The sequence below is a fragment of the Balaenoptera borealis genome (genome assembly GCF_965194805.1).
Source record: "Balaenoptera borealis genome assembly, chromosome: 5".
NCBI classification, from domain to species: Eukaryota; Metazoa; Chordata; class Mammalia; order Artiodactyla; family Balaenopteridae; genus Balaenoptera; species Balaenoptera borealis.
Genome location: NC_138862.1, coordinates 65,224,332 through 65,245,531, shown reverse-complemented (window position 1 = coordinate 65,245,531; position 21,200 = coordinate 65,224,332). Strand labels below are relative to the sequence as shown.

The following is a 21,200-nucleotide window of genomic DNA, read 5'->3' as shown; positions in this document are numbered from 1 at the left end:
ATAATAAGGTCACAGACACCCAAAAACACACCACTGGACACGGTCCTGCCCATGAGAAAGACAAGATCCAGCCTCATCCACCAGAACACAGGCACTAGTCCCCTCCACCAGGAAGCCTACACAACCCACTGAACCAACCTTAGCCACTGGGGGCAGACACCAAAAACAATGGGAACTACAGACCTGCAGTCTGCAAAAAGGAGACCCCAAACACAGTAAGTTAAGCAAAATGAAAAGACAGACAAATACACAGCAGATGAAGGAGCAAGGTATAAACCCACCAGACAAAACAAATGAAGAGGAAATAGGCAGTCACCTGAAAAAGAATTCAGAGTAATGATAATAAAGATGATCCAAAATCTGGGAAATAGAATGGAGAAAATACAAGAAACATTTAACAAGGACCTAGAAGAATTAAAGAGCAAACAAACAATCATGAACAACACAATAAATGAAATTAAAAATTCTCTAGAAGGAATCAGTAGTACAATAACTGAGGCAGAAGAACAGATAAGTGACCTGGAAGATAAAATAGTGGAAATAGCTACCGCAGAGCAGAATAAAGAAAAAAGAATGAAAAGAATTGAGGACAGTCTCAGAGACCTCTGGGACAACATTAAACGCACCAACATTCGAATTATAGGGGTCCCAGAAGAAGAAGAGAAAAAGAAAGGGACTGAGAAAATATTTGAAGATTATAGTTGAAAACTTCCCTAATATGGGAAAGGAAATAGTCAATCAAGTCCAGGAAGTGCAGAGAGTCCCATACAGGATAAATCCAAGGAGAAACACACCACACACATATTAATCAAACTATCAAAAATTAAACACAAAGAAAAAATATTAAAAGCAGCAAGGGAGAAACAATAAATAACATACAAGGGAATCCCCATAAGGTTAACAGCTGATCTTTCAGCAGAAACTCTGCAACCCAGAAGGGAGTGGCATGATATATTTAAAGTGATGAAAGGGGAAAACCTACAACCAAGATTACTCTACCCAGCAAGGATCTCATTCAGATTCGACGGAGAAATTAAAACCTTTACAGGCAAGCAAAAGCTAAGTGAATTCAGCACCACCAAACCAGCTTTACAACAAATGCTAAAGGAACTTCTCTAGGCAGGAAACACAAGAGAAGGAAAAGACCTACAATAACAAACCCAAAACAATTAAGAAAATGGTAATAGGAACATACATATCAATAACTACCTTAAATGTAAATGGATTAAAGGCTCCAACCAAAAGACCTAGACTGGCTGAATGGATACAAAAACAAGACCCGTATATATGCTGTCTACGACAGACCCACTTCAGACCTATGGACACATACAGACTGAAAGTGAGGGGATGGAAAAAGATATTCCATGCAAATGGAAATCAAAAGAAAGCTGGAGTAGCAATTCTCATATCAGACAAAATAGACTTTAAGATAAAGACTATTACAAGAGACAAAGAAGGACACTACATAATGATCAATTCAAGAAGAAAATATAACAATTGTAAATATTTATGCTCCCAACATAGGAGCACCTCAATACATAAGGTAAATGCTAACAGCCATAAAAGGGGAAATCAACAGTAACACAATCATAATAGGGAACTTTAACACCCCACTTTCACCAATGGACAGATCATCCAAAATGAAAATAAATAAGGAAACACAAGCTTTAAGTGATACATTAAACAAGATGGACTTAATTGATATTTATAGGACGTTCCATCCGAAAACAACAGAATACACTTTCTTCTCAAGTGCCCATGGAACATTCTCCAGGGTAGATCATATCTTGGGTCACAAATCAAGCCTTGGTAAATTTAAGAAAATTGAAATCATATCAGGTGTCTTTTCCGACCACAATGCTATGAGACTAGATATCAATTACAGGAAAAACTCTGTAAAAAATACAAACACATGGAGGCTAAACAATACACTACTTAATAACCAAGAGATCACTGAAGAAATCAAAGAGGAAATCAAAAAATACCTAAAAACAAATGACAATGAAAACACGATGACCCAAAACCTATGGGGTACAGCAAAAGCAGTTCTAAGAGGGACGTTTATAGTAATACAATCCTACCTCAAGAAACAAGAAACATCTCAAATAAACAACCTAACCTTACACCTAAAGCAATTAGAGAAAGAAGAACAAAAAAACCCCAAAGTTAGCAGAAGGAAAGAAATCATAAAGATCAGATCAGAAATAAATGAAAAAGAAATGAAGGAAACGATAGCAAAGATCAATAAAACTAAAAGCTGGTTCTTTGAGAAGATAAACAAAATTGATAAACCATTAGCCAAACTCATCAAGAGAGAAAGGTAGAAGACTCAATAGAATTCGAAATGAAGAAGGAGAAGTAACAACTGACACTGCAGAAATACAGAGGATCATGAGAGATTACTACAAGCAACTATATGCCAATAAAATGGGCAACCTGGAAGAAATGGACAAATTCTTAGAAAAGCACATCCTTCTGTGACTGAACTTGGAAGAAATAGAAAATATAAACAAACCAATCACAAGCACTGAAGTTGAGACTGTGGTTAAAAATCTTCCAACAAACAAAAGTCCAGGACCAGATGGCTGCACAGGCGAATTCTATCATACATTTAGAGAAGAGCTAACACCTATCCTTCTCAAACTCTTCCAAAATTTAGCAGAGGGAGGAACACTCCCAAACTCATTCTATGAGGCCATCATCACCCTGATACCAAAACCAGACAAAGATGTCACAAAGGAAGAAAACTATAGGCCAATATCACTGATGAACATAGATGTAAAAATCCTCAACAAAATACTAGCAAACAGAATCCAACAGCACATTAAAAGGATCATACACCATGATCAAGTGGGTTTTATCCCAGAAATGCAAGGATTCTTCAATATATGCAAATCAATTAATGTGATACACCATATTAACAAATAGAAGGATGAAAACCATATGATAATCTCAATAATTGCAGAAAAAGCTTTCGACAAAATTCAGCACCCATTTATGATAAAAACTCTAGAAAGTAGGCATAGAGGGAACTTACCTCAACATAATAAAGGCCATATATGACAAACCCACAGCCAGCATCATTCTAAATGGTGAAAAACTGAAACCATTTCCACTTAGATCAGGAACAAGACAAGGTTGTCCACTCTCACCACTATTATTCAACATAGTTTTGGAAGTTTTAGCCACAGCAATCAGAGAAGATAAAGAAATAAAAGGAATCCAAATCAGAAAAGAAGTAAAGCTGTCACTGTTTGCAGATGACATGATACTATACATAGAGAATCCTAAAAATGCTACCAGAAAACTACTAGAGCTAATCAACGAATTTGGTAACGTAGCAGGATGCAAAATTAATGCACAGAAATCTCTTGCATTCCTGTACACTAATGATGAAAAATCTGAAAGAGAAATTAAGGAAACACTCCCATTTAGCATTGCAACAAAAAGAATAAAATACCTAGGAATAAACCTACCTAAGGAGACAAAAGACCTGTGTGCAGAAAACTATGACACTGATGAAAGAAATTAAAGATGATACCAACAGATGGAGAGATATACCATGTTCTTGGATTGGAAGAATCCAAGTCATTGTGAAAATGACTATACTGCCCAAAGCAATCTACAGATTCAGTGCAATCCCTATCAAACTACCAATGGCATTTTTCACAGAACTAGAACAAAAAATTTCACAATTTCACAACTGCTGCGGCTGGCAGTTGTGCATCATGAAAGATGAGCCAGAAGAGGCGAAGCTAATTTTGCATGATGCTCTTCATCTTGCCTATAAGAGTGATAACAAGAATGCCATCACTTTTACACTTATGATTTGATGACCAACTTATCATTTATACGGGGTCAGCTTGAAAATGTGGAAAAACTTTTTAGGACAGCAATGAGTTACTTGCTTGGAGGGGCCATGCAACAGGAAGACAATGCAATAATACAAATCTCTCTAAAGCTGGCCACTACTTATACTGCTCAGGATAGACAGGAATTGGCTCTTGCTGGCTATAATTCTGCATTTCAGCTCTAGAGGAAAAAATTGAAAGAGAAAAGGAATTATCAGAAGACACTTTGTCAGTGGAAGAAAAAGCCAACATCCACCTCCTGTTGGGCATGTGCCTAGACACCTGTGCCCACTACGTTCTGCTCTCCAAGCAGCCATCACAGGCACAAAGGATGTATGAAGAACCTTTACAGATCTCTGAAGAAATACTAGGAGGAAGACACCCACAGACCATCGTGCTGCTGATTGACCTGGCCACCACCCTATATGCACAGGGCCGCTCCAGCGAGGCTTATGTTCACGCGCAGAGGGCGTCAGACCTGGTGAGACAGGTGGAGCACCCTGAGCTCCACGTGCTGCTCAGTAATCTGGCTGCAGCCCTGACGCACAGAGAACGATATGCACAAGCAGAAGAGATCTACCAGGAAGCACTGAAGTGAGCGAAGCTGAAAAGAGATGCGGTTTCTGCGCAGCACATCTGGGAAGAGCTGGCTGAGCTGTCAAGAAAAGGTAGACCTTTGTCGTACAGTTACCAAGCTCTAGACCCCTTTTTGTTGTAGGGAACGCCTACTAACACCTCTTATTCCAGTCCCAGCGGCACCCTGATCATTGGCTTAAATCCTTTGTCCTTGATACTCGAGTCCCCTCAACTTAGCCTTGGTGGAGGACAAGCTGTATACACTGTATACACGGCCACTTTTGTTGTGCAAAGAAAACTTTCACCCCCACCTGATCCTGCTTCTAAGGACAGGTGTCAGTTGATGCTTTCCATTGTAACAGATGGTTGGTTAGGTGCTGTCCATGCTGGTCCGAGTATAGCTCTAGATTAAGAGAGGCCAGTTTCCCTCTGGGGTAGAGTCTGGTATTTCAGCCAGGCATCTCTCCCATAAGATTTTTGTCCACCGATTTGCTGCCTTCTCTTATTTTATCAATACCTGGCAGACCAGAGCTACCGGTCTATAACAGTGAGTTATTTTCTCTTATCATCTATCTCCTGAAGCCCAGTGTGGGATTTAATGTATAAAAAAGTAATATCTTGGCCTGCCACCAGCCTCCAGCATGAAGTTTTAAAGTGGGAATTAGGCACTTGAAAGTATAGTGCACATTTGAATATAAATAAAAGCCAACTGTATGTTTTTGTATGTATCTGGTTATATACAACTATGAAAAAAGGAGGGCAAGGAATGACGACCTCCCGCGTCCCTGCTCTCTGAGCATTCACTCCTCTGCATCCGGTCACAGGTGTCCCCAAACCCTCTGACTCCGAGTGGGGCCCTATAGGTGTAGTGTTGAAAGCTTCCCAGTCGCTCTGATGTGTCCTACTGGTGCTGTAGAAGAACCAGTGCCCTGGACCCTAGCTCTGGCTTTTGGAGTTTGGGTCTCAGTATCTTCGTGTGTAGTGAGATTCTCTCTTAGCCCTGGGAGAATGCATTCGGTGGATGTCCTTACCTGGATAGGCTGCTGTGTTGAGAGCTTTATCACACTGCCTCAGAGTGTGTAAAGTATACAACACGGAGGGCATCGATGATGTTTTCACCCCAGCAGTTCTGCAATTCTAGGTACCATGAAGGAACACTGTTGTTGCTGATATGCCTTTGGTGGGGGTGTGGGCAGGATAAACTGATACTTTGGGTTCCTGTGTACATACTGGGAGAACCCTTTCATAATAAACTAGGCACTCTGCAATAAAATAAATAAATAAAATAAAATTATGTTGCAATAAAAGTTACCAAAAAGTTGTCCTCATATAGTTTACATGTGGATAGTAGATATTGCGTAAATTTAGAACCAGCATCCTGTGGAGGTATACTATGATTTTATACAGAGGAATAATAAAGTGGATTTAGTATTGTTTTTTTGGTATATAAAACTTTGAATTCTAAAATAAGTGAAAACTATGTTTGATGGATATTATCTGAAGCAAAATATAGCAGTCTGGGCAGTGTCTCATTAGGCCTGTATAGTTGGCCCAGGTCCCATTAAGTGGAAACATAATGCATGAGACAGTTCATCAGCCTCTGCATCAGTGGGTTCTCAACCAGGGACAGTTTCATTTGGCAGTGTCTGGAGACATTTTTGGTTGTCACAGCTGGGAGGAAGGTGCTACTGGCAGCTAGTAGGTAGAGGCCAGGGATGCTGCTGAACATCCTGTATGCACAGGTCAGCCCCCACAGGGGCTTATCCAGCCCCAAATGTCAACAAGTGAATTAAATTAATAGATTTTTCAAACATTAAAACAGCCTTGCATTTCTGGAATAAAGTCTATTTGTGATGAGTTTTTAATAAATTGCTAATATGCAGTATGCTGATATTTTAATAGAACTTTCTCATCTGTCATCATAAGTGAGAATGGCCCATATTTTTCTGTCTTGTGTTATCCTTGGTTGAGTTTTAGTATCAGATGATAAAATGAGTTGGGCAGTTCTTCCTCTTTTTCTATTCTCTGAAACAGTACGAATAAGGCAGAGGTGTTTTAGGACAAAGAAGACAGTGTGTTTGGCATGGAGTAAGCAAGACAGAGAATAGTAGGAGCTATTTTGTCCACTTACAGGTGCTACAATGGGGGTATATATACATATATATTTCTTAAAATTTATATTTGTTAGTCGTATTATTCAAATACTTTATATCTTTACCAATATTTTATTTGTTTCAGCTAGTATTTTATGTGAGAGATTTGTTTAAAAATCACATAATAGGATTGTGGATTTGTCAATTATGCCTTCTTTTTTTTAACCTATCCTGGGCCTCTGTTACTTATAGGTTGTTATATCTCACTGATTCTCTATGCTTAATATGCATTTTTGTGTTATTTTAACTGATATTAAAACCCCTGTAATAGCTTTCTTTGGTTAATTCTTATTGTTATGTTTCTCTTTTTTGGTTCATTTACTTTCGGGTTTCCATACTTTATGTTTTAGGTGTATCTCTTGTAAACAGCATGTCTGGATCTAGTTTGGTTTCCAGTCTACAATCTGAGAACATTTTTCCTTTGATTGATTGAATCCATTTACATTAATTTTGATACTGGATATACTTAAGTTAATTTCTAATACCATATTTTATGTTTTCTATTTACCCAGCTTTTTCTTTTACACCCTATCCCATACCTTCTACTGATTATTTCAATGTTCTTTATAAATTATGCATTTTTCCTTCATGGTTCCTAAGAAACCTTCTGTTGTCCTTATCCTTTCATAATTTAATGCAGTGAAGAGAGATGATTAACTGTCCTGCTTGCTTGAGAACTCTGTGCAGAACCTGGTATGGAGATCATAGATGGAACATCTTAACTATCACTGTAGTCCAACACTATCATGTTACAAGGGAGGAGACTGAGGCCCAGAGAGGATACCAGGTTTGCCCAAAGTCCACTGATAGAAAGCACTCCCATTCTCCTGCCAGGCTGGGAAGCCTCAGGAATCTTGATTCTCCTTCTTGAACTCCCACTCTGTTTCCCTTCCCAGTGAGAGTGTGTCCATTTTTCTCTCATGGGGAGCAGAAAAGTCTTCAGCCACTTAATTTGCCCAATAAACAGGGGCTTATTTCCTCTTCATCGAGATGTTATTCTGACCAAAGATAAGACTTCCCCTTTATTTTGCCCTCAGACATAAAGAAGCTAGTCCTATGCAGTGTTCATTACTCCCTCTTCTGAAAAAATTAAATACGAGCGATTATCATAACTGCATTCATTTGTTCATACATTCATTCATTCTTTTAGTGTGTGTGTGTGTGTGTGTGTGTGTGTACACATACACAGACACAGCACTTATTCTGTGCAACTGCTTTAGGATAGAGTGTTGGGGAAGGTAAAGGAATATAAAAATAAAGAGATATATCTCCATTCTAGGGTTCACTGTCTAATGGGGGAGACCAATATAAAGAGATAACTACAGTGCTATGTATTTAATGCTATTAAAGTGTTTATAGTGCTATAAAGTTAAAATGATAGAAGTATTAATTCTCCCTGAAGAGTTTAGGAAGGACTTTATAGGGAATGAAGTTCCTGAGAAGAAAAGGATCTTAAGGGATGAGTAGATGTTTTACCAGGTAAAAGCGGTTCTTATCAATAGAGAGAACCATGCATGCAAAATCTTACAAGCATAAAAGTTTGACTTTTTTGTTGAAGTATAGTTGATTTACAATGTTATATTAGTTTCAGATATACAACATAGTGATTCAATATTTTTATAGATTATAGTCCATTTAAAGTTATTATAAAATATTGGCTATATCTCCTGTGTTGTACGTTACATCATTGTATCTTTTTTTTTTTTTATATACCTTGTAGTTTGTACCTCTTAATTCCCTTCCCCTTCCTTGACCCTCTACCAACCACTTTCCCCACTGGTAACCCCTAGTTTGTTCTCTGTATCTCTGAGTCTGTTTTGTTATGTTCATTCATTTGTTTTATTTTTTAGATTCCATATATAAGTGAAAACATACAATTTTTGTCTTTCTCTGTCTGACTTACCTCACTGAACAATACCGTCCAGGCCCATCCATGTTGTTGCAAATGGCAGAATTTCATTCTTTTTTATGGCTGAGTATTCCTCTGTGTGTGTGTTTGTGTGTGTGTGTGTGTGTGTGTGTGTATTCCCCCCCGCCACATCTTCTTTATCCTTTCATCTGTTGATGGACATTTAAGTTGCTTCCATATTTTGGCTATTGTAAATAATGCTGCTATGAACATTAGGTTGCATACATCTCTTTTTTTTTTTTTAAAGGGCAGCGGCTTAAGAAGAATCCACCTGCTTTCTTTTTTTTTTTTTAAAGATTTATTGATTGATTGATTGATTGCTATGTTGGGTCTTCGTTTCTGTGCTAGGGCTTTCTCTAGCTGCGCCAAGTGGGGGCCACTCTTCATCGCGGTGCGCGGGCCTCTCACTATCGCGGCCTCTCTTGTTGCGGAGCACAGGCTCCAGATGCGCAGGCTCAGCAGTTGTGGCTCACGGGCCCAGTCGCTCCACGGCATGTGGGATCGTCCCAGACCAGGGCTCGAACCCGTGTCCCCTGCATTAGCAGGCAGATTCTCAACCACTGCGCCACCAGGGAAGCCCCCGCATACATCTCTTTGAATTTATGTTTTCATTTTCTTTGGATATATACCCAGCAGTGGAATTGCTGGATCATATGGAAGTTCTATTTTCAGTTTCTTTGAAAAACCTCCATGCTGTTTTCCATAGTGGGTATAAAAATTTACATTCCCACTGACAGTGTATGTTCCCTTTTCTCTATATCGTTGCCAACATTTATTATTTGTTGTCTTTTTTACAGTAGCAATTCTGACAGTGTGAAGTGATAGCTCGTTCTTTCGATTTGCATTTCCCTGATAACTAGCAATGTTGAACATATTTTCATATGTCTGTTGGCCATCTGTATGTCTTCTTTGGAAAAATGTCTAGTCAGGTCTTCTGCCCAATTTTTAACCAGGTTGTTTGCTTTTTAGATATTGAGGTGTATGAACTGTTTATGTATTTTGGCTATTAACCCATTACCAGACATGTCATTTTCAAATATCTTCTCCCATTCAGTAGGTTATTTTTTTCATTTTGTATGTGGTTTCCTGCACTGTGTAAAAGCCTTTAAGTTTAATTAGATTCCATTTGTTTATTATTGCTTTTGCTTCCTTTGCCTAAAGAAACAGGTCCAAAAATATTGGTAACACTTATGTGAAAGAGTGTATTGCCTATGTTTTTTTCTAGGAGTTTTATAGTTTTCAATCTTACATTTAAGTCTTTAATCCATTTTGAATTTATTTTTGTATGTGGTGTGAGAAAATGTTCTAATTTCATCTTTTTACAGGTAGCTGTTCAGTTTTCCCAACACCACTCATTGAAGAGACTGACTTTTCCCATTGTGTATTTTTGCCTCCTTTCTTGTAGATTAACTGGCCCATGTGTGCATGAGTTTATTTCTGGACTCTCTATTCTGTTTCATTGATCTATGTGTCTGTTTTTTGTAACATACTGTTTTGATTACTGTAGCTTTGTAGTATATTCTGAAGTCAGGGAGGATTATACCTCCAGCTTTGTTTTTTTTTTCCCCCTAAAGATTGCTTTGGATACTAGGGGTCTTTGGCAGTTCCATATGAATCTTAGGATCATTTGTTTTAGTTCTGTGAAAAATGTCATGGGTATTTTGATAGGGATTGCATTAAATCTCTAGATTGCTTTGGGTAGTATGGACATTTTAACAATATTAGTTCTTCCAATCCATGAACACAGGATATCTTTCCATATCTTTGTATCATCTTCAGTTTCCTTCATCAGTGTGTTATAGTTTTCTAAGTATAGGCCTTTCATCTCTTTGGTTAAATTTATTCCTAGGTATTTTATTCTTTTTGATATGATTGTAAATGGGATTCTTTCTTGTATTCCCTTTCTGATAGTTTATTATTGATGTATAGAAAAGAAGCAGATCTCTGTATATTGATCTTATATCATGCAACTTGATTAAATTCATTTATTAGTTTTAGTAGTTTTTTGGTGGAGAATTTAGGGCTTTCTATATATAACATTGTGTCATCTGCAAATAGTGACAGTTTTACTTCTTCCCTTTTTAAATTTTTTTTATCTGATTGCTGTGGTTAGGACTTCCAATGTTGTGTTAAATAGAAATAGTGAGAATGGACATGCTTGTCTTGTTCCTGATTTTAGAGGAAAACCTTTCAGATTTTCCCCATTGAGTATGTTGTTAACTGTGGGTTTGTCATAAATGGCCTTTATTATTTTGAGATATGTTCTTTTATACCAACTATGTTGAGAGTTTTTTATCATGAATGGGTGTTGAATTTTGTCAGATGCTTTTTCTGCATCTATCTAAATGATCATGTGATTTTTATCCTTCCTTTTGTTAATGTGGTATATCACATTGACTGATTTGTGGATACTGAACCATCCTTGCATCCCTGGAATAAATCCCACTTGATCAAGGTGTATGATTCTTTTTATATACTGTTGAATTTGGTTTGCTGATATTTTGTTGAGGGTTTTTGCATATTTGTTCTTCAGAAATATTGACCTGTAATTTTTAGGGTAGTATTGTTATCTAGTTTTGGTATCAGGGTGACGGTGGCCTCATAGAATGAATTTAGGAGTGTTCCTTCCTCTTTAATTTTTGGAACAGTATAAGATGGATAGGTATGAACTCTTCTGTATATGTTTGGTAGAATTCCCCTGTGAAGCTATCTAGTCCTGGACTTTTCTTTGTTGGGAGATTTTGTTTTTTTTTTTAATTACTGATTTATTTTCAATACTAGTAATCAGTTTGTTCAGGTTATCTATTTCTTCCTGATTCAATCTTGGAAGATTGTATGTTTCTAGGAATTTATCCATCTCTTCTAGCTCGACCAATTTGTCGGCATATAACTGTTCATAGTATTCTCTTATGATTGTTTGTATTTCTGTGATATCAGTTGTAATTTATTCTCTTTCATTTCTTATTTTGTTTATTTTTATCCCCTTTCTTTTTTTCTCAATGAGCCTGGCAAAAAGCTTATTAATTTTGCTTATCTTTTTGAAAAACTAGCTCTTGGTTTCACTGATCTTTTCTTTTCTTTTGGTCTCTTTTATTTATTTCCACTCTGATCTTTATTATTTCCTTCCTTTTTCTGACTTTGTTTGTTTGTTTTTTTTCCTCATTTCTTTAGATGGTAGGTTAGGTTGTTTATTTGAGATTTTTCCTGTTTCTTGAAGAAGGTCTGTATTGCTATAAACTTACCCCAGTAGACCTGCTTTTGCGACATCCCATAAATTTTGGAAAATTGTGTTTTTATTTTCATTTGTCTCAAGGTATTTTATGATTTCCTCTTTGATTTCTTCATTGACCCATTAGTTTTTTGGTAACATGTTGTTTAGTCTCTATGTATTTCTGTTTTTCCTATTTTTCTTCCTATAATTGATTTCTAGTTTCATACAATTATGGTTGGAAAATATGTTTGATATAATTTATATCCCTTTTAATTTTGTTGAGACTTGTTTTGTGGCCTAACGATTGATCTATCCTGGAGAACATTCCATGTGCATTTGAAAAGAATGTGCATTCTTTTGTTTTGTATGGAATGTCCTATAGATATCTATTAAGTCCATCTGGTCTACTGTGTCATTTAAGGCCACTGTTTCTTTATTGATTTTCTGTCTGGATGATCTATCCATTGATGTAAGTGAGGTGTTAATGTCCCTTACTATTATTGTATTATTGTCAATTTCTTCCTTTATATCTATTAACATTTGCTTTATATATTTTGGTGTTCCTATATTATGTGCATATATGTTAATGAGTTTTATATCCTCTTCTTGTATTGATCCCTTTACCATTATATAATGACCTTTTTGTCTTTTTTTATAGACTTTATTTTAAAGTCTACTTTGTCTGATATGAGTGTTGCTACCCCAGCTTTCTTATTGTTTCCATTTGCATGGAATATCTTTTTCCATTCTCCCACTTTTAGTCTATGTGGGTTTTAGCACTGTGAGTCTCTTGTAGGCAGCATATAGATGGGTCTTGTTTGTTTTTTCTGATCAGCCACCCTATGTCTTTTGACTGGAGCATTTAGTCCGTTGACATTTAAAGTGCTTATTGATAGGTAAGTACTTATTGCCATTTTATTACTTGTTTTCTGGTTGTTTTTGTAGTTCTTCCCTGTTCTTTTCTTCTTCTTTTAGTCCCTTCCCTTGTGGTTTGGTGATTTTCTTTAGTGTTATGTTTGTGTTTCTTTCTCTGTAGTTTTTGTGTACCTATTGTAGGTTTTTGATTTGCTCTTACCGTGGAGTTCATATATGTTGACCTATAATTATATTTGCTTGTTTTAAACTGATAGTCACTTAAGTTTAAGCACATTCTAAAAGTACTACATTTTTATTCCTCTCCCCCACATTTTCTGTTTTTGATGTCATATTTTATATCTTTGTGTCAATCCCTTAATTGTTTATTGTAGTTAAAGTTTACTTTACAATTTTTGTCTTTTAACCTTTGTGCTCACTTCTTTAACTGGTTGATTCTCAGCCTTTCCTATATATTTGCTTTTACCAGTGGGATTTTTCCCTTCCTATAATTTCTTATTTCTTGTTGTAGCCTTTTTTACTTAAAGAAGACCCTCTAATGCTTCTTGTAAGGTCAGCTTAGTATTGATGATCTCTCAGTTTTTGCTTGTTTGAGGAGCTTTGTATCGCTCCTTCAATTGTAGATGATAATCTTGCAGGGTAGAGTGTCCTAGGTTGTAGGTGTTATCCCTTTCAGCACTTTGAATATATATGCTACTCCCTTCTGGTCTGCAAAGTTTCTGCAAAAAAATCAGCTGATAGCTTTATATTGGTTCCCTTGTATGTGACTCTTGGTTTTTCTCTTGCTGCTTTTAAAATTCTCTCTTTATCTTTAACTTTTGCCATTTTAATTCTTAGTGTGAGTCTCTTTGGGTTCATCTTGTTTGGGACTCTCTGTGCTTCCTGGACCTGTATATCTGTTTCCTTTTTCAAGTTCAGGAAGTTTTCAACCATAATTTCATCAAATACATTTTCTACTTCTTTCTCTCTCTCTCTTCTCCTTATAGGACTCCTATAATGCAAATGTTAGTACACTTATGTTGTCCTCGAGGTCCTTTAAACTATTTTCATTTTTTAAATCTGTTTTTCTTTTTGCTGTTCTGATTGGGTGATTTCCATTATTCTGTCTTTCAGATCACTTGTGCATTCTTCTGTATCACTTTATCTGCTGTTAATTCCCTCTACTGTATTTTTCATTTCACTTACTATATTCTTCTGCTCTGTCTGGTTCTTTTTTATGTTTTCTAGTTCTCTATTAAAGTTCTCACTCTGTTCATGTATTCTTTTCCCAAGTTCAGTTGTCATTCTCATTACCATTGCTTTGAACTGTTTATCAGGTAAATTACTTATCTCTGTTTTATTAGGGTTTTGTCAAGGTTTTTTGTTTTTGTTTCTGTTTTTTGTTTGAAACATATTCTTTCCTCTTCTTATTTTGTTTAACTTTCTCTGACTCTGAAATTAGGTGAAACAGTTACCTTTCCCAGTCTTGAAGGTGTGTCCTTGTGTGGGAATGTCCCTATGCAGTCTGCATGTGCCCATTGGCTTTGGTGGGAGAACTGGATCTGAAATGAGCATGGGCTGTGTCTTCACCTGGGGTATGCTGGCAGCTACCACCTTGATGGGTGGTAGGGCTGGAGATGGAGGGGCTAGAGCTGGAGCCAGGTGTGAGTTGGAGCTTCTCCTGTGCTCAGTAGCCATCACCACCCTATCAGGGGGTGGGATTGGGAACATAGGGGTTGGAGCAGGACCTCTGAGGGAATTGGATTTCTCCCAGGTGTGATGTCATTCTCAACCTTGGTTTGGGGTATGGCCAGGACCTGAGGATTTGGGGCTGCACTTCTATGCTGCTTTCACTTTTTCCCCTGTGTGTGCACCTGGGTTAGAGGCTAGGTTGGGGCCAGAGGGGTTGGTTCCACACTACTGGGCTGGCTTCCTCCCCAGTATGTGCAGGGACACGTGCTCAGGGGATGGCTGTTTCTGCCCTGGAGCTAGCCTTTCACCCTTCTGAGTGTGTGCACCAAAGCATGCACTGGCCATGGCTGCCTTTGCCCTGGTCAGAGGCAGGGCCGGGGTCAGACCAAGTTCTCTTCTCTCAAAGTGTGTGCACACTTGTTGGCAACAGCAGCCTCCACCTTAGTGGAGAGCAGCTTTGGAACAAGAGTGGCTGGAGCAGGTTGCCATTGCCGGATGGGGGCATGCCAGGGTGGTCCTGGCAGGCTGGCCAGAGCTCCACACAGTTTCCAGTCTGCTGTTCTGTGCTGCGACTGGCAGCAAGCAGGTCTGTGCATGTACTCTTCAAGAGTGTAGTCTTGGTTTCTTACAGCCCTCCAGTAAGCCACGTTGGTTTTCAGACCACCAAGGGGGCTTGTCTTCCTAGTGCTGGACCCCAGGGCTTGGCTGCCTAATATGTGGCTCAGACCCCTCACTCCCCAGGGAGGATCCTCGAGCCTGTGATATCCCCTCCTCTTCTGTGTCCCCCTCTAGAGGTGGGGGTCCCAACCAGATCGCTTCTCCTCCCTGACTACCAGACTCTGTGTGGATCTTTCTTTACAGCCTTGGTTGTAGAAGAGCCATCCTGCTGGTCCCCAGGTTGATTTCAGTGAGATTTGTTCTATATATAGTTGTAGCTTTGATGTATTCATGAGGGAGATGAGCCCAGTCCTCCTACTCTACCATCTTGATCCCACACACACTAAAAATTTTGACATTTTAAAGTGAGAAGAACTATGAATAAAGATTCACGAAGGTTTGACCTTTGATCGTGAATAAAGATTCATGATCTGACATAAAGATTCATGAAGGTTTGACCAGAGAGGAGGTTGGCAAGTTCAGGTCCAGATTGTGAGAGTCATTGTATAGCATTCAAAGAATTTGGATGTTGTCCTTGAGGCTGTGGATATTGACTGGCCTTTTTATAAAGCCAGAGAAGATATCTAGATCTGCATTTTAGAAACAGCCTCAGCCATCAGAATGAGAGATTGGCAGCCAGATCACAGATAGGAGGCTTTAATAATAGCTCTATCAAGAAATGAAGAGGGGGCTTCCCTGGTGGCACAGTGGTTGAGAATCCGCCTGCCAATGCAGGGGACACGGGTTCGAGCCCTGGTCTGGGACGATCCCACATGCCGCGGAGCAACTAGGCCCGTGAGCCACAACTACTGAGCCTGCGCGACTGGAGCCTGTTCTCCGCAATAAGAGAGGCCGCGATAGTGAGAGCCCCGCGCACCGCGATGAAGAGTAGCCCCCGCTTGTCGCAACTAGAGAAAGCCCTTGCACAGAAACGAAGACCCAACACAGCCAAAAATAAATAAATAAATAAATAAATAAATAAAAATTAAAAAAAAAAAAAAGAAATGAAGAGGGCCTGAACTAAGGACCTGCTGATCAAGATGGAGAAGGGATAGGGGCAGGGTGGGATTCGAGAAAGATGGAAGCCAGAAATCAACAAGACATGGAGCTTGATGATACACTGGGACTCAGAGAAGAGTCAAAGTTAACTGAGATTTCTGTCTTAAGCTATTGAATGAACAGTAACTATTAACTCAGAGAAGATATACTTAAGAGTTTTGCCTGAGGGAAGCAGTGAGGTAGTGGTCCTCTGAGACCTCTAGATGGGGACTGAAATAATGATAATGGTAACAGGTGATGTTTCTTGAGCACTAAGCACCATTCTCCTTTGATAGTTAAATCTTAACAATCAACATAGGGACATCTTGATTTGAAAGAATCTACTGATGTCAAGTTAAAAGCAAGACTGCTCAGAGTCAACATTTCTGGGAACCTAGACCGAAATATGTAGGAGAAAAGTAGTCACAAGCTAATCAGTTAGTCTTAATTGTAGCTGTTGCCGTGTTGTAAGTGTGTGTTCCTGACCCGTCTGTTGCCAGTGATGAGCCATTATATTTTATACAAATGTCATGAGTGGTATTCCAATAAATAACAGATTTTAGAAGTAAAATAAATCCTTAGCTTAGTATTTTGATGTGTGATTCTATGCAGTGTTATTAATACCAAGGAGATATAAATCTTGCATTATTCAAATATTGCCCAGTAATGTCCACTGGTGTTTCCTAGTGTTTGAGTATTTGCTGTAGATTACAGTTCTTTGAAAATAATAGCAGAAATGCTAAGAGAAGTAGATGGGAATGTTGTTGTAGAATACACTGACATGAAATCAGAAATGGATTTAAAATCTGAATTGGCAAAAGTAATACCAATTTCAATGACAAAACGAAAATCAGGGCAAAAAGGCAGAGTATTTTCACTGTTAAATAAAGGAGATGAACTAATATGAAGCAGTGTGTGTCTTCACGTCTGCCTCAGAGGTGCTTAGGATGTTCTCTTAATGGGGACAGGTTCTCTCTGTCTCCCCTGTCTATCTCCATCCTAATTCAACCAACATCAACACAGAAAGGAAATAAAATTTTCTTTCTATGTCTGGAAAATTTGGCGTGAAACAAAGATCAAGACTGTTGGATACTTAATGCTGTATAGTGTTTTTAAATTTTCTTTTAGAATGACAGAGTTTAAATATTAAGTATTTGTGATATTATCTTTGAATTTTAAATAGGTTTTATTTTGGCATTTATTTTGTGTTAATGTTCCAATTTTTACTATTTTTTATCATCAAATGTATCTGGTTGAGATAATTTTTTACATATTTTTGAAATATATAGTATGTCATAATATATTGGTTCAAATAACAATAAACCATGTGTTCATTATTTTTTTCTACAGAATACTTCTGAAATTTTTATATAAGAAATGACTCACTGTTTATTATTATGGTCACGCTTTATTATTTTAAAAATGCATAAATCATATAAAATATAGAGTAATTTGATTTTGGAAGTCTGATCTCTCAACCTCAAATCCTGAGTATTAATATTTATTGGAATTTGGAGACATTCAACATTTTCCCAATTTCTTGATTTCTCTTATGAATCAGAAAATGATGTAAATTTCCCAAGCGATGCCAAGAGGGAATCCCAACGTGGAAGCCTTGCCGGGTACTGTGCATTATCTCACTCAGTCCTCACAGTAGCCTGTGATGTAGAAACATGTCGGCAGTTCCATGTCACACACGAGGAATCAATAACATAGATGCAGAAGAGGTAGCACATTCATGACCACCTAGCTAGCAGGTGGTAGAGCAGGTTCCACCCCAGGCTGCCTGAGTCTAGATCACATGCTCTTAACCAGTGCACCGTCTACTAGGCAGCAGAGAGGTGGTTCTGGAACTAAGGAGAAAGGATGGAAGTGGAGATGTGCACTTACATTTATTTCTCTCTAAATTCTGTAGGGCTTCTGGTCCAGGTACACAGCTTGTGTGGGATACAGTATTGCTGTGAACTGGGGTGTGATGCAATTTGTTGCTTTCCAAACTGCAGTTCCACACTGTTGAACTTCCCCTATTCTTTAAAAGAAAGAAGATCTAAAGAAGATTTATTCTCTAACTTCATTTCAACAAATTACTCTCCTCCAGAGCAGGCCAAGTGAAGTGACAGATTGAGGAATCATCCCATTTCGTTTCAGAAAGGGCCCTGTGCCCGTGGCAGGGAGCAGTCTGGTGCCGGCTGCAGAGGTGCTCCCATCTCTGCGTTGTTGCCTTGACTACCTAAACAGCCCTCTTCTGCTTCTGGTTAGACCTGTCTTACTCACGTGTCTGTCCCATTCTCTGATTACTTTCTGAGTTCACTCCGGCGTGGTGTGTCAGCCTCACCGAGGAGGAAAGAACAGTGACTTCACCTTTTTTTTGAAGTTGTCATTTTATTTTATTTTAGAATCTTTACAGTTTACCTCTTTCTGCGTGCCAGAATGCTGCTTAGATCAGCTGTTAAAAATTTCCCAAATTCTCTCTATGGAAGTGTCAACAAAATCACTGGTTTGGTGTGAGCTGATCAAATTTCTAGAATTTCAGGATTTAGGAAAACAACAACACAGTGTGTGAAATTGTGGGGTTAGTTGCCCAGAGATTATGGTTTTCTTGCATGATGACATTCGCTAATGTATTGAAGGTGGAGTTAGATAGATGGCTTAGTTTAATACTCACAACATTGGGACATTGATTGCAAGGTTAGGAAATATCCTATAGATGCATCCCACAGAATATTGTGGTTTTAAATACCTTACAAGAAAGTCAAGTGTGTGTATGGTGGTTATGAGCTTTGGACATGACAGACCTGATTTTTTGTGCTGCTACTTGTGTACTGTGTGATCTTGGACCAATTGCATAGCTTCTCTGAGCTTTTTCATCTTTGAAAAGTAGGGAATATAAAACTTAAGGTTTGTTCGATTAAATGAGACACGTAAAGCTCTTAGTGCAGTGTATGTGGTACGCAATAGACACTTGAGAAGATAGCCCATTTATTTATTTATTTATTGAGCGCCTTTCTGTGTGCTGGGTAATTTCTGAGGATGATGATACAGTGATGAACAAGACAAACACAGTCCCTTATCTTAATGAGACAAGTAGGCAAGAAATTATAATAATGGGGTAAGTTCCAGCACTAAGGATTACAGGGCGCTGGGGAGCACATCGGAGGGATGGTTAAGGAGAGCCGGGGAAATCAGGTAGAACACGGAGGAGGAGAAAACAATTTCCCTCCAGACGGACCCAATTATCTGAGTGAATTCACTGAAAAGCCTCATACATTGGTAGCCATCAGAGTTGTTTGTTTTTAAGGAAAAGGAAATAACACACAAGTGTGAACCAAATAACCACCAAGTATATTGACTTGGGTGTGTACAGTACAATTCATATGTCCAAGTAAGACATAAGTATAAGTCAGTAAGATATCCATATAGTAAGATATCCATATAGTATGTGTTCGACCATTTAAATGCTCCCATTAAAAAACAAAAACAAAAGCAAAAAAAAAAAAACAACCCTCCCTTCCCTGGCCTGTATATTGAAGTTAATTTCAGTGTGTGTTTGTTGAGTCATTTGTTAATACTACCCACTATATTATGTTAGAAGGCAGGGAGATAACCCTGAGGGCGGTTGCTGTCTGGGGCTCTTTGAGAGTTTGCTCATCCTCACTAGATGCCCCTCTTAAGCACTCTGTATCCTCTAGTGATGGCACTTACCCCACTTATTGTGATTTCTCACCTACTTGTCTCGTTAAGGTACAGGGCTGGGTGTGTCTTGTTCATCATGATGTAACCATCCTCAAAAGTTACCCAGCACACAGAAAGGTGCTCAATAAATATTTATTTGTTAAATGACTCTGCTTCTGCCTTTGATCTAAATAGAAATGAGGGTTGCCGGAAGAAACTAGGTGACTAAATCTTAGTTTCATGTAGAAGTTGTCAGCACAGGGTAGAGATAGCTCCAGGTGTTGCCCTAGGAGTGTGTGGACTTTGTGCCACCAGTGTGCCACCAGGAGGCTTTTCCTGATTTGCTGCTATTTTTGAGCGGTGAGTGGCTGGAAGAGTTGTGCACTGCCTGAGGGAGACCGAAGTGCAGCCTGAGCTTAGAGGTAGGACAGCCCTCCGTTCAGTTCCTGTTGCCCAGCTGTGTAATCTTATCACTCATCTAAAGCCTCGGTTTCCTTATCTGTTCAATGGGATTGATGGTAACAATACCGTGAAGAGTTAGTGTAAAGATTGAGATCATATGTGTAAAAGCTTAGCCAGTGCTTGGCACGTAGTAATAACTATTAACTTAGGTTTTTATTATCACTGTAAGTCATTTGCGTTTTGTTTGTAAGGAATAAATCAACTATCCTAATGTTGATAAGTTACTAAAATGTGAACCACTGCAATATTTCTTGGTAATATCGGTGTGGTCACCTGGGAAATGCATGGCTCAGATCTCCTGCTGTGGGAACATAATTGACTGACAGCCCCAGTGGCTTCCCGCAGCGTCCACCACTGCTTCGCCTGGGCAGCTCCCAGCCGTTCACTGGGCACAGTGGGGCTGCTAATACAGGCCCATTCCTGCAAGGTCTAAGACGACTTTAACAGGTGACCTTGGCTCAAGGACTCCCCATCAGCCTGGTGGAAACTTCCATAAGGCTGTGTTGCAGTCTGAGACGCTCCCTCCTTCCTTCCCTCTCCCCTTCACAGGGGCCAGACCTGTACTGCAGTCTGAGCCTCTCCTTGCTTGCTCCAGGTTCCTCTCCATTTCCCTTACTGCCATTTCCTCCAGTAAACCTCCTGCTTGTCTTGGTGTCCACTTCTTGGAGGAGCTGGACTTACACAAATGGTTATCATAGTTGTTGGAAGGGAGTAACAGTCTACACCCTTGAGCACAGAGAGGATATGTTTTCCATCAAGTATGAAGCAGACATTATTATAATGAGTTTAGCTTTGTATGTTATTGCATTTCCTCAGAATTAAAATTTGGTGTTTCTGATCATAAATTCTCTAAAATAGGCATTAGCCAACATTTCCTCAGGGAAGGCTGCTCATCTTTAGGACCTCACACTAATCTGCAGATTAAGTTCTAAGACTGCCCTTATTTAGGACAGTCCTCTATAGCTCCGGGTCTTTAACATATGTTATTATTTTAGTCTTTAACCTTCATGAACCAAAAAAATCTCTCCAAAAAAAGGTATTGATAGCTCTTCACTGTTTATCTCTTTTTATAGTCTTCTGCTGATTTCTTTGGTTTTCTTATTTTCTTTCCTAAATCCTCACTTGAC

General features: G+C 38.7%; 1 protein-coding gene and 1 pseudogene across 2 annotated transcripts in view; both read left to right on the top strand.

Annotated features, from left to right (window-relative positions):
• Positions 1-21,200, top strand: part of IGSF11 (immunoglobulin superfamily member 11) — a 147,634-nt gene that overhangs the window by 115,264 nt on the left and 11,170 nt on the right. The window lies entirely within an intron of this gene.
• On the top strand, positions 907-21,187 carry LOC309630021 (tetratricopeptide repeat protein 19, mitochondrial pseudogene; annotated as a pseudogene). Its single transcript has one exon. The product of its transcript is annotated as a tetratricopeptide repeat protein 19, mitochondrial pseudogene (transcript).